This window comes from Sciurus vulgaris, assembly GCF_902686455.1.
Source record: "Sciurus vulgaris genome assembly, chromosome: 2".
Taxonomy (NCBI): domain Eukaryota; kingdom Metazoa; phylum Chordata; class Mammalia; order Rodentia; family Sciuridae; genus Sciurus; species Sciurus vulgaris.
In genome coordinates, this window is record NC_136462.1 from 40174948 (window position 1) to 40199741 (window position 24794).

Below are 24794 nucleotides of genomic sequence, written 5' to 3' on the forward strand. Positions count from 1 at the left end.
ACCCATGGCCTACTACATGGTAGAACTGGACCCCCTAAAACCCTCTTGATACTGCCACACAGTCTTTGGTCCTTTCCCTTGTCAACTGTTCTTTCAGCAGGATTCTCTACGGATCCCCTCAAGCCTTCCGCCTCCCTCTAGCTACAGGAGCTCTCATTATTGATTCATACCTAGAGTCCTTTTCCATGGCAGAGATCATCTCCCTTTAGTTTTTGGTTTTTGTGTTGGTGTCTACACCTCAGGTATTGCTGAAACCTACTTCTCTCTTCACAGTGCACCTTCAAGGCTGTTTATGCAATGTGGTCTCTAGTCCTGTTTTATTTCATATCTCTATTTTATTCTCTGTTCCCACTCCAGGTTCTTCTCATATATACCATGGATATATATTGTGTGTATGTATTTATAGTTTCTCCTCATGCTAGCATTCTACAAATTCTATTTCTTAGTAGGTTTCTCTTAAGAAATATAGATCTAGGTCACAGTCTGGTTGCTGTGCAGTATGTTATTGTACACATTTTATTTACCTGTCCTTATGGTGGTGGACTCAAGAGTTTTAATAAGGGACATGCCCAGACCTGGGCCTGCAGTGAAGATGGCCAACAGGTGCGTTACAGATTCAGCATGTATAAATCTATACGTGAATCGGTTGTATGTACATTTAAACATCCAGAGCCTTCTAGAGAACACATAAACAACTGAAATTGTCTTCCCTGCCTGACCTCATTCCTCACCCACAGCTCATTAGCAACATACCCAGGAAAAGAAAAACAATGCTTATTATTTTCAAAGTAATCAGAATGTTTTCTTTCTCACTCCCTCCTCCTTTTCCAATCTAAATCCTTTTTTTGCCTTGAGTAAATGAAATCAGTCTATCATTACTATAATTTTGGGTTACAAGTGAAATTGATAACAAATAATATTTTTTGATGACTCTTATTTGGCCTTCAATTCCTGCTTCCACAAACAGTCTCATGAGGCACTGTATCATAAATACCTTTGGATATATTCTTAGGGTCATGGGAAAGAGTTTCTTTGAGAATCCTGAAAAGAATGTTAGAAGGTTGTAGGGAAAACAGATATTTGATTCCATTAAATACTATAAAATTTCTCATTAGTATGATCATATATTAATTCTCATTCCTATTAACCATGTAAGAGGGCTCCCATCTCACACATTTTGGCCCATGTTGATACTATTTGACTTTAGAATTTTTGCCACAGTGGCATTTCTCTGATTAAAATGATACTGAGCACCTGTTCATATGCTTGTTGGTCATTTGAATATTTCCTTCTGTGAAGTGTTTGCTTACCTTAATCATGTTGATTTTAAGGAATTCCTCCTACATTCCACATAGAAACTTCTTGTTGGTTTTTGACATTGCAATTATCATCTCAGGTATGTTAACTTGCCTGTAGTGCCTTTGTTTAATAAAATTCACATTTTTGATATATCAACTTTTGACTCTTTCAACTTTTGGTATGTGCTTTTTTGGGGAAAGGTAACAATTTATAAAGACTTCCCAGCATCAAAGTTGAGAGAATCTCTCTTACGTACCTTCCTATTAGCTTTATTGTTTACCCTTTCACATTTAGTGTTTTTTTTTTTAAATACAGTTATATTGAGGTGTAAGCAATGTGTAATGTATGCACATATTTAAACTACAGAATGATGAATTTTAACATAAGTGACACTCATGAACTCACTATATCAAATAACAGTAAGCATTTCATTGTTCCCCAGAGTGTTTTCACTTTCCTTTATAATCCTTGGCTCTGTGCGTTTTAGTCACCTTTTTTTTTACTGCTGTGACCAAAAGACCTGACAAGAACAATTAGAGGAGGAAAAGTTTATTTTGGGGCTCACAGGTGCAGAGGTCTCAGTTCACAGATACCCAACTCCATTCCTTGGGGCCTGAGATAAGGCAGAATATCATGCTGGAAGTGTGTGGCAGAGGAAAGCAATTGGGGACATCATACCAGGAAGCAGAGAGAGAGAGAACTCCCTACACCATAGACAAAATATCCACCCCAAAGGCATGCCCCCAATGACCCACCTCCTCCACCTTACCTGCCTATAGTCATCACCTAGTTAATCCCTATCAGGGTCCTAATGCACTGGTTATGTTATGGCTCTCAAAACACAATCATTTCACCTCTAAATTTTCTTGCATTGTCACATGAGCTTTTGGAGGACACCTCATAGCTAAACTGTAACACATCCATCCCATTCACAGACAACTACAGGTCTAGTTTCTATAATTCTAGTTATTTATATATGTTATATATATGTTATAATAGATATAAAATAGATTTCATTTTATATGAATGAAATCATGCTGTAATGTAATCTTTTCTGACTTTTACTCAGCATAATGGTTTGAAGATCTGTTGTGGCATGGATCATTAATTTGTTCCTTTCAATTGTCAAATTTTTTACATTGTATAGATGTACCATACAAGTTTAATCACTTGTTCATGGATATTTGTTTTTTTCCATGTTTTAGCTATTACAAATAGTGTTTTTATTGTTTAAGTTCAGGCTGCAATAAAAAATTATCATACACTCAGTGGCCTGTCAAAACAGAACTTTATTTCTAATAGTTCTGGAGGATGGAAGTCTGTTGGGTTGCAGATTTGTTGAGTTCCTATTGCATTTTCACATGGTAGAGAGAGAGAGAGAGAGAGAGAGAGAGAGAGAGAGAGAGAGAGAGGCGGGAGGGGGAGAGAACACTGGCATACTCTGGGTCTCTTGTAAGAGGGCATTAAACCTAGTCATGAGAACTTCACCCCACAGCCTAATCACCTGGTAGAGGCTCTACAGCCTAATACCATCACAGTGGGGATGGAGTGACATACACATTTTGTCCATAACAATTCTGAATATTTATGTAACAAGTCTTTCTGTGGACATCTTTTCAGTTCTAATTGGTAAATGTGTAGGAGTAAAACAGGTCAGTATATCCTAAGATTATCTTTAACTTTGTATGAAACTGCCAAACTGTTTTTCAAAGAGGTAGTACCATCTTAGATTCCCTTGTAAATTCCACTCATTCCACATCCTTGCCAGTAGTTGGTATGGCCAGTCTTAAAATTTAATCAGTTTTGGTGTGTACTTGGATCTCGTTGTGATTGTTGCCTATATTTCCCAGATGACTAAAGATGTTGGAGCATCTTTTTATTTTATTTTATGTTTTTTGGTACTGGGGATTGAACCCAGGGGCACTTAGCTACTGAGCCACATATTCAGCCCTTGTTAAAAATATTTTATTTAGAGACAGAGTCTCACTGAGTTAATTAGGGCCTCACTAAGTTGGTGAGGCTGGCTTTAAACTCCTGCCTTAGCCTTCCAAGCTGCTGGGATTATAGGTGTGTGCCGCTGTACCCAGCCTAGGAGCATCTTTTTATGTACTTAATTCGCCATTTATATATCTTCTTTGGAGAAGTGTCTGCTCAAATATTTTATATGTTTTTGGAGGATTATTGAGTTGTAAGAGTTCTTTATGTCTATTGGATACGAGTCATTTGTCAGATACAGGTTTGCATATATTTTTTCAAGACTGTAGTTTGCCATTTCATTTTGTTCTTTTGAAGATGAAATGTTTTATTTTAAAATTTTTATTCATTTTTAATTATGGTAAAATAACATAAAATTTACTGTCATAACCATTTTAAGGGCACAGTTTAGTGGTATTGAATACAATCACATTATTATGTGACTACCACCACGACCATCTGTGTCTAGAACTCCTTTCATCTTGTAAAACTGACACTCTGCATCCATTAAGCAGTGACTCCTCTTTACTCCCTTTCCCGTGCCCCTGGCCATCACTATTCTGTCTTTATGAATTTTACTATTCTAGGTACTTTATACAAATGCAATCATACACTCTGTTGTTTTGTGACTGGCTTATTTCACTTAGCACAATAGCGTCAAGTTTCATCTATGTTGTAGCATGTCCTAGAAATTTCTTCTTAAGAAAAACCTGAATAATGTTCCATTGTATGCATGTGTCACATTTTGTTTGTTTGTTCACCCCCTGATAGATGCTTGGGTTGTTTACACTTCTTGGATATTGTGAATATTGCTGCTATGAACATGGCTGTACATATGTCTTTTTGAAACCTTGTTCCCAATTATTTTGGATATATATCTAAAAGTGGGGCTTCTGGGTTAAATTTTAATTATTTTTAATTTTTTGAGGAGTCTCCATACCATTTTCCATAGCAACTGCATTATTTTCATGACCATAAACAATGTACAGGTTTCCAATTTCTTGACATTCTTATCAACACATTATTTTTCTGTGCATGTGTGTGTTTGGTAGTGGTCATCTTAATGGGTGTGATTTTTGTTTGTGGTTTTGAGTTTTGTTTTTGTGTTTTTAATTTTGGTGGATTCTAGTTTATTGATTCATTCTTTTATAGTTTGTGCTACTGTGGTCCTCTTGAAGGAATCTTTGTCTAACCCAAGGTCACTAAGATTTTCTCCTTTGTTTTCTTCTAGAAGTTTTGTAGCTCTATGTTTAGTTCTCTGATCCTGTTCAAGTTAGTTTATTTATATCTTATGAGGCATGAGACAATGTTCACACACACATACATTGTTTTGCATATAGCTCTTTAATTACTCCAGCACTATTTGTTGAAAATAGTCTTTTCCCATCAAATTGCCCTGTCATTTTTTCAAAAACAATCTGATCATATATGTATGTGTTCATTTTGGTACTCTATTAGTTCTGGGGAAAAATACATATAAATATATATATACTGGGCTTTTAGATTGGCATTTTGTTGAATCTATAAACCAACTTAGTGAAAACTGAAATCTTACTAATATTGATCTATTTGATCCATGAAATGATAATCTACTCATATACTTCGGTCTCTAGAATTTCATTCAGTATTTTTAAATAGTTTTCAAGGTACATGTCTTACACATCTGTTAAAATTTTAAGTACTTCTTTCATTGTTGTTTGTGACTAGTATTTTTTAAAATATAACTTCCAACTGTTCTTTGCTATTATAGAGAAATGCCATTGAGTTTTCTATATTGCTTGAAACCTTTCTGCTACATACTGTCTCATGCCTGTCCCTGTTCATATATTGAAGCCTTAAGCCCCAATGCGATCATATTTAAAGATGGGTTCTTTGGGTGGTAAGCAAGTTTAGGTGAAATCCTGTGAGTGGGGCTCTCATGATGGGTTGGTTTCCCATTCAGAGAGAGACACCAGAAAGCTTGCTCTCTCCATGTGCATGAACTGAGGAAGATCCATTTGAGTACACAGCAGGAAAGCAGCTAGAAAAATGGCCTTTACCAGAACCTGACCATATTGGCACGCTGATCTTGAACTTCCAGCTTCTGGAACTGTGAGAAAATTAATTTTAAGCCACCCAATCTGTGATACTTTGCTATGGTAGCCTGAGCTGACATTTGCTAAATTCACTTCTGAGATTCCTTAGGATTTCTTACATACACGATCAGTTTTCTGTGATTAAAAAAGTTTTAATTCTTCTTTTCTAATCTGCATGTCTTTTATATGTTAAAAACATTTTACTTGCTAGGACCTTTAGTGCAATGTTGAATAGAAGTAATGAGAGAAGATATTCATTACTTGTTCCAAATCTTAGACAAAAGCATTCAAATATTCAGAATGTCACCAGAATTTCATCCAAACATTCAGAACCTTCTCAAACATTCAAAATATTCTTTTTATTTTTTTTGAGGTTGAGATCATCTTCTATTCCTAGTAAGCTGAAAGCTTTTTAATCATAAATTGATGTTGAAGTTTGTCAAATATTTTTCTGCACCAAGAGTCAATCATGTAAATATATTAAGTTGAAGTTACTGATTTTCACATGTTAAGCCATCATGACATCTATTTGGTCTTGATGTCATTTCCCTTTCACATATTTTTGGATTCAACTGGATAAGATTTTGTTGTGGATTTTTGAGGTGGAATTGTCTGTGATTTACTTTTATGCACTGGCTTTGGTTTGGTGTCTAGGTAAGACTAGCTTCATAGAATGAGTAGAAAAGTGTTTTCTCCTCTTTTTCTGGAAGAGCTTGTGATGATTTCTTCTAAATATTTGTCATAGTTAATCAATAATTCCTCTGGGGGATTATTTTTCTTTATGGGGAAAGTTTTAAAGCAGGAAGGCAGCCATTTGCAAGCTAGAAAGAGGGCCCTTACCAGAATCTGAACCATATTGGCAGAAATTCAGTAGGTAATAGATACTGGGCTTTTGAGATTATTCTTGGCTAAACTTTGGAGGTTTGTGTCTTTCAAGTAATTACCTTGTCTGATTTAAGTTCTCACATTTATTGGCATTAAGTTATTTATAATAGTCCCTTTTTCTCTTTTGAATGTGAGTAGGAACTGTAGTTATGATCCTTTCTCAATCCTGATGTTGGTAATTTTCTCTTTCATGTTCTTGATTAGTATGGTTAGACCTTAATTTTGTTGATTAACTTTTGTTTTTATTATTTTATCTTTTTTGTTTTTTTATTGTGTTTTTCTTGTGCTCTTATCTTCATTATTACCATTCCTCTGCTTACATTGAACATGCATGAAGGCAGAGAAATGCCTGTGTTCAATCTGATATTAACAGATCCTTGTTGCTCTCTACCTGAACTTATGCCATTGCATCCTTCCTCTTGGGGAACTTCCTTGCACCTTTGTCCCCCATGTTGTTCTTTTCTAACAAATGGATCCCGCGGTTGCAATAACCAGGTTGACGGAGGTGGGAGGAGGGACTGGCCCATCCTGCAGTTTTGGCTTCCTCCTGCAGCTGGCTATTCCCAGGTGAGCCCTACTAGACCTCCCAGAGCCTATCAGGAGGGAAAATAACTTCTTCCAGCCTGTTCTCTGTCCATGGTGGCTGGGTCTGTTCTGCTCCCATTTCCTGCTGCCTCAGGTTCCAAATTGTACCTTCATAGAGACTTCTCTTGGCTTTTACTTTTCTGAGTTTTGCTGACTTCTTCCTGGTGTCTGGGCATCACCAAGCTCAGTTCAAAGATGAGAAAGCCAGCACTGCATGTGCTTTCCCATCTCCCTTCAGAAGTGTCCCATTTTGCTCGGGCATTACTTAGGCTATTGGAGAATTTAATTTTTGCATGGGTCTTTTGATTCTGAATGCATCTACTTAATATTGTAGACTCCTGGTTACATTGATTAAGAAAGAAGGGAGGGTGAGAAACTTTAGCTAAGGAGAAACTCCAGCAGGTGCTCATTCTGAGTACTAAAGAGATATTTCATAACTTGTTAAAAAACGAGAAAAAATACTTATAAATTATCTCACAGTCTAGTTTGACTAAAATGACAGTGTCAGGATTGCATTAAACTTTATAGGATAGACCAGGCACAGTGGCACAGGCCTGTAATCCCAGTGACTCGGGAGGCTGAGGTAGGAGGATAGTGAATTCAAAGTCAATCTCAGCAACTTAACAAGGCCCTAAACAACTTAGCGAGACCCTGTCTCTAAATGAAATATAAAAAAGGACTGGAGATGTGGCTCAGTGGTTAAACGCCCTTGGGTTCAATCCCTAGTAGGGAAAAAACAAAACACATGAAACAAAACAAAACAAAACAAACTTTATAGGTTGGGCATTATCAAAATCATAGAACTTGAGGTATGTCTCTTTATTTTAAGATCACATTAAAGTATTCCGGAGTCAAGATAAGACTCTTGGAGAAAAAAAAGCTAATAAAAGCTTTCATTGCAACATGCAAATTAGCTGTCTGGAGTGGTGGCAGAGGTGACAAATGCTGGCAATTTGGCTGATTTTGTTTCTTTTCTTGAGGGGAGGATTTGATCATCTGAAAGCACTGTGTAAAGGAAAACATTGTAATCGCAAATCATGTCTTTATGAGAAACAATGAAAAACCTATTGGAATCCGCTTAGTTGCAACATCAGCTTCTCTGAGCTATGGAACTTCAAAGTGTAATTAACTGAGCCCTGCAAAGACAATGAATTTTAAAAAGAAAAGCCAGGCAACCAAGGCAAGAACATTCCCTTGCTTTATGTGTAATGCACAATGCTTCTACACAATAAACTATCTTTGGGGTTTTCTAATCTTTAATAACATAACATTGTTTGGTGTGTCCAGAGAATAATTATTTTCCCTTAATGAGTGATAATAATTGTTCTGTACTGATCTTATATGGCCAGCTGATGACCTCTGTATTTCTGTTACACTTTTGTGTTTATATTTCTTATCCCAAGACATTTTTAAATGAAATTATCATATATGTCATGTCTATGCTCTTCAAGTGTACTTGTGAGACTACATAAAACATTAAATGTCAGCTGGAACGTTTACTAGCTGTGTTGTCTTGGTCAGGCTAATTAACTCCTTCTGCTTCCATATCCCCATGTGTAAAATGGGACTCTTGATGCTCAACACATGGAGAGAGGTTTTAGGAGACTTAAGAAAAGTCATGAGTGTGAAAATAGGTTTTACCATGTGATGCAAAATACAGACATGAGTTATTTTAATTATCCCTAATAAGATAATGATTACAGTCATTAGAGAAACATGTTCCTATCATTTACTGAATAATCAGGTTTTTAGAACACTCCATCAGGATTCAGTGGAACTTTTGTATCAAAATTTCACTGTGTTAAAAGCCCCTACTTCTTTCTATGTTTAGCTTTCACAATAAGCTTTTTTATTTCTCAGTGGTATAGCTCCCAATGAAGAGTCTCAGGGAAGAGCAACTTTGACCCTACATGACACACCCAGGACCGGTCTTCAGTATTGACCAATGTTTGAAAATGTCCTCCTTAATCAATGACCTTCATGCCAATATTTGTTTATTTTTATGAATCCAAAAAGTATGACTATATGATTTATTTTCCTAGATGGATCATCAAGACTCCAGCGTAGACGTAGGGCAGCAGATGTCCACTGATGGTTTTGCAAACTCATCTTACCACCGTGGGTTCTGCATCCACAGTCACGTGGTTCAAGTGGGCCCGCGTGCACCGTGCTTGCCCTTGTCTATGACCATGCTACACAGGAAGCACACTGAAGGCCAGATTCCCTCATCTACCAAGGTTCACTTTTGCTTACTCCTTGAATTTATTTGCAGGACAAATGGCATTTCAGAAGTATCTACATCACTACCACTTGCTTTATTTTGTTCAAATGACCTTATCCGGTTTTTGGGGGGAGCTTGCTCTTATGATCTAGGTTTGTGAACTGCTAGGTGTTAACGACAATGCTCATTTAGAATGACAGAGGCCCCGCCTATTTGAGTTGGTTTAAGTGAGTCCAGGCCTGAGAGCAACAAAACCCACAACAGCCTGGAGACACTGCCCAGTCTAGAAATAATATGGTCCCCTAAAGAATGACATACTTGCTTAGCCTATACCTAAAGGACTTAAAATCAGCATACTACAGTGATGCAGCCACATCAATGTTCACAGCTGCTCAATTCACAATAGCCAGGCTGTGGAACCAACCTAGATGCCCCTCAATTGATGAATGGATAAAGAAACTGTGGTACATATATACAATGGAATATTACTCAGCCATAAAGAAGAATAAAATTATGGCATTTGTAGGCAAATGGAGGAAATTGGAGAATATCATGCTAAGTGAGATAAGCCAATCTCAAAAAACCAAAGGATGAATGATCTCGCTGATACGTGAATGATGATACATAATGGGGTGTGGGAGGGAGGCAAGAATGGAGGAAGGAAGGACTGTATACAGGGAAAAGAGGGGTGGGAGGGGTGGGGGGGAAGGAAAAAAATAACAGAATGAATCAAACACCATTACCCTATGTAAATGTATGACTTCACAAATGGTATGCCTCTACTTCATGTATAAACAGAAACAAGTTGTACTCCGTTTGTTTACAATAAAAAAACTTTAAAAAAAGAATGTCGTATTTAACTGGAAAATGAAATACTTCATGGCATAGCCATACTCTCTGTTTCCTTTCATCTTCAATATTGTGAATTTGCAGAACAGCCTTTCTCTATGATCTATCTGTAAGGAACATTTACAGTTAAGTTCTTTGGGTTCCTGCTTGAATTTAAGAGGTGCTTATGCTGCAAGGTTCAAGTTGATGAAAACCAAACTCTTTAAATCTGTGCCTTAAAGTAAAAATATCTGAGAGAGAAATTCCTGAGAAAGATACATTTTTAAACTGAAACATAATTCTTCTTCATAGAAAGACAGCCAGGGGTTATTTTGATTTTCGATCATTTTATTCTGAGTTTCTACATATTCTATATGCTTTTCCAAGTATTTGCTATATACTTATTTTATTTTTTACTTTTAAGAAAATGTTTTTATTAGTGTATTATGATTATACATAATATTCAGGCTCATTTTGACATAATCATATATGCATGGACTATAATGTGCTCCATTTCAGGTCCCAGGACTTCTTCTTTCCCTCCCCCTCTCCCTCTCCCTGTTCCTCTTCTTCCACTCTACTGTACTCTTCTTACTATTTACTTAATTTTTTTTAAAATTGGTGCTTTATAGGTATACATAAAGTTGTTGTATATTCATATATGTGCATTGCATAATTTGGTCAATTTCATCCTATGATTCTTCCCTTTTCCTGTCCCTCTTCCCTTCCCCTCAACTCCCTTCCTCTACTCCACTAATTTCTCTTCTATTTTCATGGAACCCCACCCCATCTCCCCCACCTTATTTTGCTCTCGCTTCTGCATAGGAGAGAAAACATTTAAGCCTTTACTTTGAGTCTGGCTTATTTCACTTAGCATGATGTTCTGTTTCCATCCATTTGCCAGCAAATGCTATAATGTCATTCTTCTTTACGACTGAGTAAAAGTCCACTCTGTATATATACCACATTTTCTTTATCCATTTATCTTCTGGTAAAGTATGGGCTAGTTCCAAAGTATGGGCCGGTTCCATACTTTGGCTATTGTGAATTGCACTGTTGCTGTGTGTTTTTGCCTCCATATGTTCTTCAGTATATTTTTCAAATGTCAGTTGGTGGTCTACTTTGCAGAGTCCTACCTTTGTGAACTTAATAGTGCCTTCTATTCTTAGTTGAAGGGGCTGAACATGTATTAAGCCTGCCAGGTGCAAGTCACTATGCTAGGTGCATTATCTACATTATCTTCTTTAATCCATAGAGGGATATTATGAGGCATGACCTATTATCCTCATTATCCAAGTGAAAAACATAACAAAACAAAGAGCAGAAAGGTTTGACAGTTTGTTCCAGTTTCCTAGTAAGCAAAATACTAGATGACAGAACTTCTATTTGAATTTAGATGTTGGGCTAAATGAAAGACTATAAGAAAAACCAAACCAAAGTGTTTGTTCTTTCTCTACTGTATTTCACACAGCCAACACAGAATGCTCTGACAGAAGGTGTGTGTGGGTTTTTTCCTCACTTGCTGTGATGGTTAATTTGAATTGTCAGCTTGATTGGATTAAGAGATGACGATGATGAAGAGGCTTCTGGGTGTGTCAGTGAGGAGGAGTCTAGGAATGATTGAAATGTGGGATAGTCAACTGAAGTGGAGCCCCTCCCTAAGCGTGGGCAGCACTGCCCAGTAGGATGGTGGCTTGGATGGAATGAAAGTTGGAAGAACAAGGAAGCAGATGCAGATGCAGATGCAAGCTCAACTCTTCTTGAACGGGTTCTTGATTGTAGCTTGGATCGTCTGAAGATACTGGACTCTCACTTCTTCACTCTTTCAAAGAGGACTCTGCTGGTGATTCTCTAGGTAGTTTTCAGAAGCCTTGGTCTTGGACTAGGGTAGCACTGTTGATCCTTCTTGTTCTGGGGTTGTGCCTCTTGGACTGCTCAGCTACTGGTTCTTCCAGCTCTCCAGGCTGCAGGCAGCCATTGTGAACTATCCAGTTTCAGGTCGTGTAAGCCAATCTAAAAAATTCCCTTTCATAATCATACTTCCTGTTGATTATGTTCCTTTAGAGAACCCTAACTAATATACTTGCCAAGCAATGCTCTACTAGAGTCTCCAGCAGACACCAGCTAGATGTTGTCTAACTCAACTGAGGTCTTATGCTAGCTACCTGAAGGTGGTGGTAGCTCCCACTGATTGAGTGCTCAGTCCTACAAGGCTGTTCCCTCCCTCACCCTCAGAAGCCTTTTGGGAGCACAGGTTGTGATCTGTGTCTCTGACCAACTGACTATGGTATCCAGCTTCTGGTCGTGTAAACCAATCTAATAAATCCCCCTTTTATAATCACACTTCCTGTTGATTCAGGATTCCACCTCTTCTTTGGGGTTGATTTGTTTGCTAGAGTCACTCACAGAGCTTAGTGAAATACTTGCTTATGTTTTCCTGTTTATTGTAAAGAATCTTGCAAGAGATACAGTTGTTCATCCAGGTGGAAGAGCTACATAGGGAGGTGATGTGAAGCTTCCCTGCCTTCCCCAGATGCCCCACTCTCTAGAAACTTCCATATGTTCAACACATGGAGGCTCATAGAACCCAGTCTTTTTGAAATTTTAGGGAAGTCTCCTTACACAGGTGTGGTTGATCAAACCATTGGCTATTGACTAACCTTAACCTTTAGCACCTCTTCCCTCCCCAGAGGAGGTTTTAAAAATTGTGTTAAAATGTTCCATTTTTTAAATTTCTGCAGTGGCCCTGTGAACTACCTCTCAAATAGCTCATTTAAATAAAATAAAACATTTGAAAGAGATTGGTTGATTTTTCCGTGTAGTGTGTATTGATTGGCCCCAATGCTGGGTACACCATGGTGTGCAGAACCAGAGGAAGCTCTGGCCCCAGGACATCTTACAGTCCAGAGTGGAGATCATTATTTGCAGAGGCATATTGAAACCATTCTCTAGTCCCTTTTCTCGGGAGAGTTAATTCATTCAGTCCTGAAGAGTTTTTGAGTGTGGTAGGCTTGTGGTTACTTGGCTGTGAGCCAGAAGTAGTGCTTGTGAGTGAAGCTGGAACTGAACTTCAGTCAAGATGTTGCTCTCCTTGGGTTTGTTATGAGGAGATCTGAATGCTGATTAAGGAAAGCAACGAAGAACCCAGGTCACTTGGGAGATGAGTGAGAACTCTCTGCCTCCTCATGGATGCTGGGGCATGTTGGCTTCTGATATCTTGTTTCTGTGGGTTTTCCCTTATCACATTGACCTTCCAGAGCCCACCATGGCCCTGACAATATTTCCTGTACCAGATTCTGCTCTCTAGAACTAGCAACCTAATCATCGCAATAGTGTTTAATTTTAATTTCCAAGGGAGGAAACCTGGACAAGCTCATTGCTTTGCTCCAGGTCACACTAAATTCCCTGAACTGTGTAAGAAATGCTGCTCCTAAGTCAAGGCCATGTTTTTCATCCTATCCATTGTGGTCGGGAGTTCTAGAAGAGGGGCGAACAGGGAGGCCCTGTGGTGTCCGATGTGATGTGCCAGGTCTCAGCATGAAGCCTGGCTGAAGTATTTCTCCAGAGCATCTTTTTGTGTATTCACCAGACAACCTTCTGTTCACTTGTATGTCTTCTCAGGTTCCTGACTTTGGGGACATGGGCTGTGAATACTTTATAAATTGAATGGTTGCTGGAATGTGTGGTCACGCCACTGAAAATTAGCACATGGATATTTTGATCAAGGATCCATCTTTTGTTAGTGACCACCAATATGACCAGCTCTAGGTCTAGTGAAAAACTGGATCTGGTCTAGTGAAAAGCAGAGGATCACCCAGTGTGGGTCATCTCTCCAATTGCCACATTCTTTCTTATAATCTTATTTTTTAGTCTCACATTATTTGAGTATGGTCATGCTGTTTCAGTTAAAATTTGAGCACTAATTTGTTTGTATAACATATTTGAAGTTATTTGATGTTACTTCTTTTTAATACAAAAGTAATACAGAATAAATAGCTAAGCAAAATATAGAAAGTAAAAATAGCTATAATCCTTCCCCTGAGCAATGATCATTACTTAAATTTTTATGTGCATCCTTCCCAAAAAGGATAAAGAAAGCATGTAAAGCATAGATACTGGTTTGATTCCCAGCACCACAAAAACAAACAAAACAAAACAACAACACAAACCCCACAGAAAACAAACCAAACTAAACCAAACCATACCAAAAAACATATATACTGCTACATTTATAAAAATGGAATTTTAAGGTTGGGTGTCACAGGCATGCCTGTAATCCCAGCAATTTGAGAAGCTGAGACAGGAGGATATCAAATTCAAGGCCAGGATCAGCAACTCAGCAAGGCCCTTAGCAATTTAGTGAGACCCTATCTTAAAATAAAAAACAGGAAGGACTGGGCTGTATCTCAGTTGTACAGCACGCCCAGGTTAATCTCCAGGATTTTTATTTAAAAATACAAAATAAAGTAAAAATAAAAATGGAATTATACTGTTCATACTTTTGAAGTCCATCATCAATATTACTGTAAATTATTTCCATTTTTCTAAATGATTTCCTACTGTGTCTTTAGTGACTATAACACTCTGCTATATGACCAAACATACACTTCAAAAATTTTAGGACAACTTAGTTCTTGTTATTATAAATGGTATTATAAAGAATTAATTTAGCTAAACATTTTCCAGCCACCAGGAGTATTCCCTTGGGGGATCTAGCAAGCATGGTCCAAACCCTGCTCAGTCGCACACACATCCTCTAGTTTGTGTCTTGGCTGCTAAGGACTCATGACTAATCCCTTTCACCTGCTGGGTAGGTGTTCTCAGCTAATGGGAACCTGCTTGCTCCAACTGCTGGGGTCAGCTGCAGCCAACGACTGGCTAACATGGGGTGCCTAAGACCAGCCCTTTCAATTCAAGGTGGGGATGATTCTTCAGGGGCAGTTTAGGCTCCAAACTCCCATGGATCAGGCCAAAAGTGGACTTTTTCTTTGCTTTATTTTTTCTTCCTTCCTGACTTCCTCAGAAGTTCTCCTGAAGAATACTCCCTAAATACATTACCACCCACTTGAATCCACGAATCTATGTCTAGGGAACATGGATGGCTTAAGATAAAGATGAATACCTGCAAGTTATATATAAGAGCATAAATAAAGGACTGTTGATTTTTTGGATTATGTGTACTAAGGTAAAATTCACTACCATGTGCTTTATCCATTTAAAACTCTTGAAATATTCTAGAATATTTATAGTTATTGTGAGTATCCCCATAATCAATTTGTAAAAGTTTTCATCATCTTAAAAAGAACCTGGTACACTTTATCACCTTCCTTCTATCACCTTCCCCAGCCTTGAGGTGATGCTAACTTACTTTTGTCTATGTAGAATTGCCTAATTTGGACACTTCATATACCCGGAATAATGTAATTATGGTGACAGGCTTCTTTCCCTTAGCATGTTATCGATTTTTATAAACGTTATAGTATGTATCAGGATATCATTCCTTTTTATGGCCAAACATTTCCTTGTATAGTTAGAAAACATGTTTATCCACTGTCAAAGTCACTTAGGTTGAGATGGATCAGATGCCCTGGGTTCCTACATAAAGGAAATGAAGGTTAACTTTAGCCAGTTATGAACAGCCAGCTCAGCATTGGTCATATAATCAGGGACTTCACCAGGATAATCCAAACCAGGCAACTGCTCAAACTTTAGCTAATCAAATAATCTTATTTCTGTGTGCCTAAACACATGAACCTACCCTTTTAAATCCACCAGTCTTTTAAGTTATGTAGAAAACAAAATGTAAAGTGATAGACCACTGTTAAAATAATATTAGCTTTTATAATTCTCTGTGTATTTACCTAAATTGAGATCTTTATTTCTTCACAGGACTTTGAGATACATTTCTTGCAGGGCAGGTCTAGTGGCAACAAACTTCCTTAGCTTTTTTTCTTTTGAGGGGGAATGCTTAATTACTTCCTCACTTCTGAAGGGCCGTTTTTTTTTCTGTATATAAGATTCTTGGTTCACAGTTTTTTTTTTTTTTTTTTTTTCCTTTTAGCATTTTGAATATATCACCCTCTGTCTTCTGGCTTCAGTGTTTCTGAAAAGAAATCTGCTGATAATCTTCTTGGGGATAATTTTATGTGATTAATTGCTTACAAGATGCTTTCTGTCTTTCAAAGTTTGATTTTAAGTCTTGCTGTGGGTCTCTTTAAGTCCATCTTCCTTAGAGTTCATCTAATATCTTGAATGCTTATATTCATGTCTTTTGTCAAATTTGGAATGATTTTAGCCATCATTTCTTCAAATATTTTATCTGAATCTTTCTTCTCTCTTTCTTTCAAGACTTGCACAATGATTTTTTTGGCCCACTTGATGATGTCCCACAGGTCTCTTAGACCTTGTTCATTTTGCTTTGATTTTTTTTTTTTGTTCCTCAAATTTGATAATTTCTATTGTCTTCACTTCAAGTGCACCAATTCTTTCTTTTGCCAGCTCTAATCTAATATGGCTTTGAATTGTTTTTCCTGACTTTTCATTTTAGTTATTATACTTTTCAGCCCCAGAATTTCTTTTTGGTCTTTAAAAAAACTTGCCATCTTTTTATTTTATTGCTATTGTTGCTCATATATCATTTTCTCCATATCTTTCTTTACTTCTTTAAGTATCTTTAAAATGATTTTTAATCATCTTTTTTCTTAGTATATTGCCATTAGGTCTTCCCTCCCTCCCTCCCCTCCCTTTCCTTCCCCTCCCTCCCTCCCTTCCTTCCTTCCTTCCTTCCTTCCTTCCTTCCTTCCTTCCTTCCTTCCTTCCTTCTTCCCTCCCTCCCTCCCTTCCTTCCTTCCTCCTTCCCTTCCCTCCTCCTTCCTTCCTCCCTCCCTCCTTCCCCCCCTCCCTCCTTCCTCCCCCCCCTCCTCCCTTCCTCCCCTCCTCCCTTCCTCCCTTCTTCCCTGGGGAGGAACTCAGAGGTGCTTTACCACTGGGCTACATTCCAGCCCTTTTTATTTTGAGACAGGATCTCACTACATAGCTGACGATGGCTCTGAACTTGTGATCCTCCTGCCTCAGCCTCCTAGTTGGCTGGGATCACATCTGCACCCAGCTAACCTTAGGTCTTTTTCAGGAACAATTTCTATTGATATTTTCCCGCTTTCCTATTTCTTTGTATGCCTTGTGATTTTTTTTTGTTGTTGTTGTTGAAAGCTGGACATGTGAATCAAATAATGTAGTTAACTCTGGAAATCATTTCTCCCTCTGCCCTAGGGACAGCTCTCCATTTCTCTGTATGTTCGTACTAATAAATGTATGCAGGTTACACCAAGAACATGTATACTTGTAGCTGTCTGCGATGGGGTGGGGTGGGGTGGGGTGTGGGTATCTGCTACTGTGCTGTTAATTGACTAAAATTAGCCACTGTTTACATCCAAGTCTTCCCCTAGAAGTTGCAAACCTTCAATAACTCCTAAGTTCCAAAATAGTTACACAGGACACATTCTGCTAGTGTAACTGAATTCTAGGTTGGTAGAGAAATTCCCAGGGGTTCTTACTCTGCTATCTTTCCAGAATCAATCTAGGTCATTGATTCTTCTTAAAACATTTTTATTGGATATAATGTTAAGTTTACAGAAAAGTTGCAATGTACAGGGAACTCCCATAAACATTTTATTTGGATTCATTGATCATTTATATTTTGATTTTATTCACTTGCATTATCTTTTCTCTCTATAAAAAATACACACATCATTTATCTTTTTTTTTTTTTTTTTTTTTTTTTAGAGTTACCCATCATAGTTGGGTTCATTCTCACAAACTCACACAGGTGTGGAATTTGATTTCAGTTCAGGATTTCCCCTTTTCCCTTCCCCTTTTCCCTTGGGTCCTCCCTCCCTCTTTCATTCTTCTTCCTTTACACTCCTAGACTTCCTTTTGCTCAACTATTAATTTATATTTGGTTCTTTCTACCTATGCATAAAGGTAAAGCTCCCTGCCATATATTTATATATGTACATAACATGATTTTTAAGAACTCATTCTGCATCACCTCCCCTGCACTCTGTCTCTTGATCTCTTTCTTCTACATTATTGATCTTTCCTTCGTCTTTGTGTTATCCTATCTTTCCCTCCCCATTTCCTCACTTTAGCTTCTGCATATGAGAGAAAACATTTGACCTTATAGTTTCTGAGTTTGGCTGATCTCACTTAGCATGATCTTCTCCATTTCCATCCATGGCACATGTGGCACATGTCATGATTCCATTCTTTTTTTATGACTGAGGAGAACTCCATTGTATATATGTGATATTTGAGGACTCCCCGTACTGCTTTCCAGAGTGATTGCACTTGTCTCTGGTAAATGTAAAATTTGGCACGTCATGCCCCCTGAATATTTGAGAATATATTTTCTAAGAAAAAGAAGGTTTTCCCTATAGCACTCCAGTGCAAATATCAAAATAAAAATGTAACATTGATGAAGTGGTATTCTAGTTCACAGTTGATGATACAATTTTATTCTTCTGACATTGACCTTTACAGTTATCCCCCCACCACTATCACACCTAATCCAGAATCATGAAGCTTATTAAATTTACATGTTTAAAATTTCTATGATTTCTTGGTGGATTGACCTACTTATTTGACAGTATACCTCATCTAAAGAAATAACTTGGATATAAAGTTATTTAACTTGGAAGTTCTTTATGTAGTCTGGATACAAATTCTTTGTCAGAAGTGTGTATTGCAAACATTTTTTCCTGTTATATGGCATGCCTATTCATTTTCTTGATAGTATCATCTGATGAGAATCTTTCATTTTGATAGTCTAATTTAAGGTTATTTTTATGATTTTTATTTTCAATATCCTATTCCTATGTCTATGTTCCAAAGACATTTTTCCATTTCTTTATTTCAGCAGGTTTAGAGCTAAAGATTTATTGGCAAAGCCTTTTGCTTAAGTTTATGATCCATTTAAAACTATTCTTGAGGAGGTGTGTTGAGACTTATTTTTTCCATAGATGATATCTTCTATATATATGTATATATATATACATACATATATCTACATCTACATATACATATGTTTGCATTATTTGATAAATAAACTTCCTTTTGCCCATTGGATTGCTTAGATCTTTGTTTAAAATCAAATGATGAGAAAATTTTGCATCTGTTTCTATGATTCCTTCTTCTATTTATTTATTGGGTTACCTGAATGCCACTACACCGAAGTCTTGATTACAGTGCTTATAGTCATTCTTAATTTCATGTAATTGTCCTCCAGCTTTATTCTTCCTCTGTAAGATAGCTCTGGATATTTAAAGTTCTTTGCTTTTTCATATATATTTTAGAAAAACTGCTTCAGTTTCTGCAAAATACTTTCAGGGATTATGATTGAAATTGTGCTGAGTTGGTAGATAATTTGGACATAATTAACATATTAACAACACTATTGCCAATACATGAACATGGTGTATTGCTTCATTTATTTAGGACTTCTTCAAAATCAGTGGGTTTTATTATCGATATCTTTTGTTCATGCCTAATTGTTTACTATTTTTGATGCTCTTTTAAATGATACATATATATTTTTCTGTATCAGTACATACCATTTTTTCTTTTTACTTTTTTTTTATTGTAAACAAATGGGATACATCTTGTTTCTCTGTTTGTACATGAAGTAGAGGCATACCATTTATGTAATCAGACATTTACATTGGGTAATAGTTTTTGACTCATTCTGTTACTTTTTTCCCTTCCCCCCCACCCCTCCCACCCCTCTTTTCCCTCTATACAGTCCCTACGATTTTTTTAATATATTTTTTACTTGTTATAATTAGCTCTACATGACAGTAGAATGCATTTTGACATATGATACATAATGGAGTACAACTTCTCATTAATCTGGTTGTACATGATGTAGAGTTAGACAGGTCATGTAATCATATATGCACATAGTGTAATAATATTCAATTCATTCTACTATCATCCCTACCCCCATACCCCCTATCTCCCTTCACTCCCTTCTGTCTAGTCCAAAATACCTCTATTCTTTCCATCTGCCCTTATTGTGAATTAGCATCTGCTTATCAGAGAAAACATTTGGCCTTTGTTTCTTTGGGATTGTCTTATTTCACTTAGCATGATATTCTCCAGTTCTATCCATTTACCAGCAAATGCCATAATTTCATTCTTCTTTAAGGCCGAGTAATATTCCATTGCGTATATATATATCACAGTTTCTTTATCCATTCATCTCTTGAAGGGTACCTAGGTTAGTTCCATAGTTTAGCTATTGGAAATTGAACTACTATAAATATTGATGTGGCTGCAACACTGTAGTATACTGTTTTTAAGTTCTTTTGGTATAAACCAATCACCATAATCTTTTCCATACTGGTTGCACTAATTCGGAGTCCCACCAGACATGTATGAGTGTACCATTTCCCCCACATCCTCACCAACATTTATCGTTGCTTGTATTCTTGATGATTGCCATTCTGACTGGAGTGAGATAGAAGATCTGTGTAGTTTTAATTTGCATTTCTCTAATTCCTAGAGGTGTTGAGCATTTTTTGTGTGTATATTTGTGGACTGATCATAATTATTTTTCTGTGAAGTGTCTGTTCAGTTCCTTAGTACATTTATTGATTGGGCTATTTATTGTTTTTGGTGTTTTTTGAATTCTTTATGTATCCTGAAGATTAATGCTCTATCTAAGGTGCATGTGGTAAAGATTTTTTTTCCCATTCTTTAGGCTTTCTCTTCATGTTATTGTTTCCATTGCTGTGAAGACTTTTTAGTTTGATTCCATCCCTTTTATTGATTCTTGATTTCACTTCTTGTGTTTTAGGAATCTTATTAGGGAAGTCAGATCTACTTTTTCTTCTAGTAGGTGAAGGGTCTCTGTTCTAGTGCTTAAGTCTTTGATCACATTGAATCGATTTTTGTGCAGGGTGAGAGATAAAGGTTTAATTTCATTTTGCTACATATGACTTTCCCGTTTTCCCAGCACCATTTTTTCAAGAGACTACCTTTTCTTCAATGTATACTTTTGGCACCTTTGTCTAGTATGAGATAACTGTATTTGGGTGGGTTTGTTTCTGTCTTTAATTCTGTACCATTGGTTTATGTATCTGTTTTGGTGTCAGTACCATATTGTTTTTGTTACTATGGCTCTGTAATAAAATTTAAGGTCTGGTATTGTGATGCCTTCTGCTTCATATTTCTTGCTAAGGATTACTTTGACTATTCTGGGTCTCTTATTTTTCCAGATGAATTTCATGATTGCTTTTTATTTTTCTATGAAAAATGCCATTGGGATTTTAATAGGAATTACATTGAATTTGTATAATCCTTTTGGAAGTATGACCATTTTGACAATGTTAATTCTGCCTATCCAAGAGAATGGGAGATCTTTCCATCTTCTAAGGTCTTCTTCAATTTCTTTCCTTAGTGTTCTTAAGTTTTCATTGTAGAGGTCTTTCATTTCTTTTGTTGGATCGATTCTCAAATATTTTATTTTTTTGACATTATTGTAAACAAGGTAGTTTTCCTAATTTCTCTTTCAGTGGATTCATCACTGATGTACAGGAATACATTTGACTTATGGGTATTGATTTTCTATAACTAATCTGGTAAAATTTTTTGGATCTTCTAAATATAGTATCATTTGGCAAATAGTGATAGTTTGAGTTCTTCTTTTCCTGTTTGTATCCCTTTAATTTCTTTCTTCTGTCCAATTGTTCTGGCTGGAGGTTCAAGGACAATGTTGAATAACAGTGGTGAAAGGGGGCATTCTTGTCTTCTTTCAAGTTTTAGAAGGAATGCTTTCAATTTTTCTCTATGTAGAATGACGTTGGCCTTGGGTTTATCATATATGGCTTTTATGATATTGAGGTATGTTCCTACTGTCCCTAGTTTTTCTAGTGTTTTAAACATGAAAAGGTGCTGTATTTTGTCAAATGCTTTTTTTTTGCATCTATTGAGATGATCCTATGATTCTTGCCTTTAAGTCTATTGATGTGATGAATTATGTTTACTGATTTCTTTTTTTTAAATTTATTTTTATTGTAAACAAATGGGATACATCTTGTTTCTTCTTTTGCACATGAAGTAGAGGCATACCATTTGTGTAATCATACATTTACATAGGGTAATAGTTTTTGATTCATTCTGTTATTTTTTTCCTTCCCCCCCACCCCTCCCACCCTCTATATAGTCCCTCTATATAGTCCCTCCTTCCTCCATTCTGATTTCTGTATATTGAACCAAACCTACATCCCTGGGATGAACCCCACTGGATCATGATGTACTATTTTTTAAATATGTTTTTGTATGAGATTTTCCAGAATTTTATTGAGAATTTTTTCTTCTATGTTCATTAGGTATATTGGTCTGAGGTTTTCTTTCCTTGTTGGGTCTTTGGTTTTGGTATTATAGTGGTACTGGCTTCATAGAATGAGTTTGGAAGGGTTCCCTAATTTTATATTTCATGGTATAATTTCAAAAGTATTGGTGTTAATTCTTCTTTGAAGGTCTTGTAGAACTTGACTGAGAATTCATCTGGTCCTGTGCCTTTCTTAGTTAGTAGACTTTCAATGGTGTCTTCTTTTCCTTTGATCAAGATTGTGTATGTCCTCCTGGTTCACTTTGGGTAGGTCATATGTCTCTAGAAATTTGTTGATGTCTTCAGGACTGTCTATTTTATTGGAGCATAAATTTTCAAAAGAGCTTCTAATTATCTTCTGCATTTCAGTGGTGTCTGTCATGATATTTTCTTTTTCATCATAAATTTTAGTAATTTGAGTTTTCTCTCTTCATTAGTGTGGCTAAGGGTCTATCACTTTATTTTTTCAAAGAACCAACTTTTGTTAATTTTTTGAATTATTTCTTTTGTTTCAATTTCATCAATTTCAGCTCTGATTTTAATTATTTCCTGTCTTATACTGCTTTTGGTGTTGATTTGTTCTTTTTCTAGGGCTTTGAGATGTAATGTTAGATCACTCATTTGTTGACTTTTTATTTTAATGAATAAGCTCAATGCAATGAACTTTCCTCTTAGCACTGCCTTCATGGTGTCTTAGAGATTTAGATATAATGTGTCATTATTCTCGTTACATTTAAGTATTTTTTATTTCATCCCTGACTTCTTCTGTTTTCCATTCATCATTCAATAGTCTCCAGGTATTAGAGTAGCTTCCATTTTTTACTCTATTGTTGATTTCTAATTTCAGTCCATTATGATCTGATAAGATGCAAGGTATTATCTCTGTTTTTTTTTGTTTTTGTTTTTGTTTTGGTATTTGCTAAGAGTATGTTCTATTTTAGAGAAGGATCCATGTGTTGCTGAGAAGAAAGTGTATTTGCTCATTGATGGATGAAATATACTAGATGTCTGTTAAGTCTAAATTATTGATTGTATTATTTAGTTCTATGGCTTTTTTGTTTAGCTTTTGTTTAGAAGATCTATCCAGTAGTGAGAGAGGTGTGTTAAAGTCACCCAGCATTATTGTGATGTAGTCTATTTAATTCTTGAAATTGTGAAGTGTTTGTTTGACGTATGCAGAGGCTCTACTGTTTGGGGCATTAATATTTATGATTGTTATGTCTTGTGATGCATAATTGTCTTAAGCAGTATGAAATGTCCTTCTTTGTCCTTTCTGATTAACTTTGGCTTGAAGTCCACTTTATTTGATATGAAGATAGAAACCCCTGCTTGTTTATATAATCCATGTGAGTGGTAAGATTTTTCGCATCCTTTCACCTTCAGCATGTGGATGTCTTTTCCTATAAGGTGAGTCTCTTAGAGGCAGCATATTGTTGGGTTTTGTTTTTTATTATAGTCTGCCAGTCTGTGTCTTTTGATTGATGAGTTTAGGCCATTAACATTCAGGATTATTATTGAGATATGATTTGTGTTCCTGGTCGGTTTGGTTTACTTCTAGTTTATAATTTGCATTAGTTTCTCCTTTGATTTACTATTCCTTTCATGTGTGGTTCCTCCCTTTGCTGGTTTTCACTTTAAAAAAAAATATCGTTATGGAATATTTTGTTGAGAATATTCTGAAGTGCAGGCTTTCTGGTTGTGAATTATTTTAATTTTTGCTTATCATGGAAGGTTTTTATTTCATCTTCAAAACTGAAGCTTAATTTTGCTGGATATAGGACTCTTGGTCACAATTATAGTGAAAAAGAATTTTAAAATATATAATAAAAAAGAAAAGACAAAGAAAAAAATCTTGAGGAAAAGTTAAAGCGTTCTTTCCATTGGAGTTCAAAATGTTCTCAGCAGTTTTAGGTGGGGTCTGGAGGGTGATGCTCTGACCTCTGGATGGCTGGAGTGAGAGAGGTAGTCCCCCAGGTAGAGTTCCTTGATGCAGGGTTTAGGCTCAGGCAGGCTCCAGGCTCTTTGCTGAATGCTAATTGGTCTGGAGATTTTAATTCAGTGCACTTCTAGCGCCCAGTACTTGCTGGTTCACACTGGAAGACTTTACCCCAGGGATCTCCCCTGGGTTCTACTGATGTGGTGGGGGAGCCAACTCTTAGTCCCCTGTGCCACCTGCAGACCCCATGTTTCCTCAGTGTAAACAATCCCTCCCTCCCGCACCCTTCCAAGTTCTGGGCCAGATAACGTCTCTTGGCTGGTCCTACAAGCAGTTGGATTGGAGCGGGAGGGGTCGAGCCAGGTGGGTTTCTGCAACCAGTTGTCCCCTGTGTAAACCTCTCTCCACATTTCATTTTCTTCTGGTCACTTAAGCACTCTCTATGTCCCTGGTCCTGTATTTTGGGCCAGTCAGGTTTGACAGGAATTGGCTTCCTCCCATGCTGGCCCCCAGGGTGGAAGCTGCAAAATGGTTCCTTCCTGTGTCCTCCTCATACCACCTGGAAAGATGGCAGCTTCTTTCCCCATGTGTGGATATTGTGCA

General features: G+C 36.9%; 1 protein-coding gene across 1 annotated transcript in view; it reads left to right on the top strand.

The window, feature by feature from the left end:
* Positions 1 to 24794, top strand: part of KCNH5 (potassium voltage-gated channel subfamily H member 5) — a 700940-nt gene that overhangs the window by 336824 nt on the left and 339322 nt on the right. Inside the window, exon 3 of the mRNA XM_079126274.1 lies at positions 8861 to 9055. The gene's annotated coding sequence lies outside the window, so the exon portion shown is untranslated. The remainder of the gene's footprint in view (positions 1 to 8860; positions 9056 to 24794) is intronic.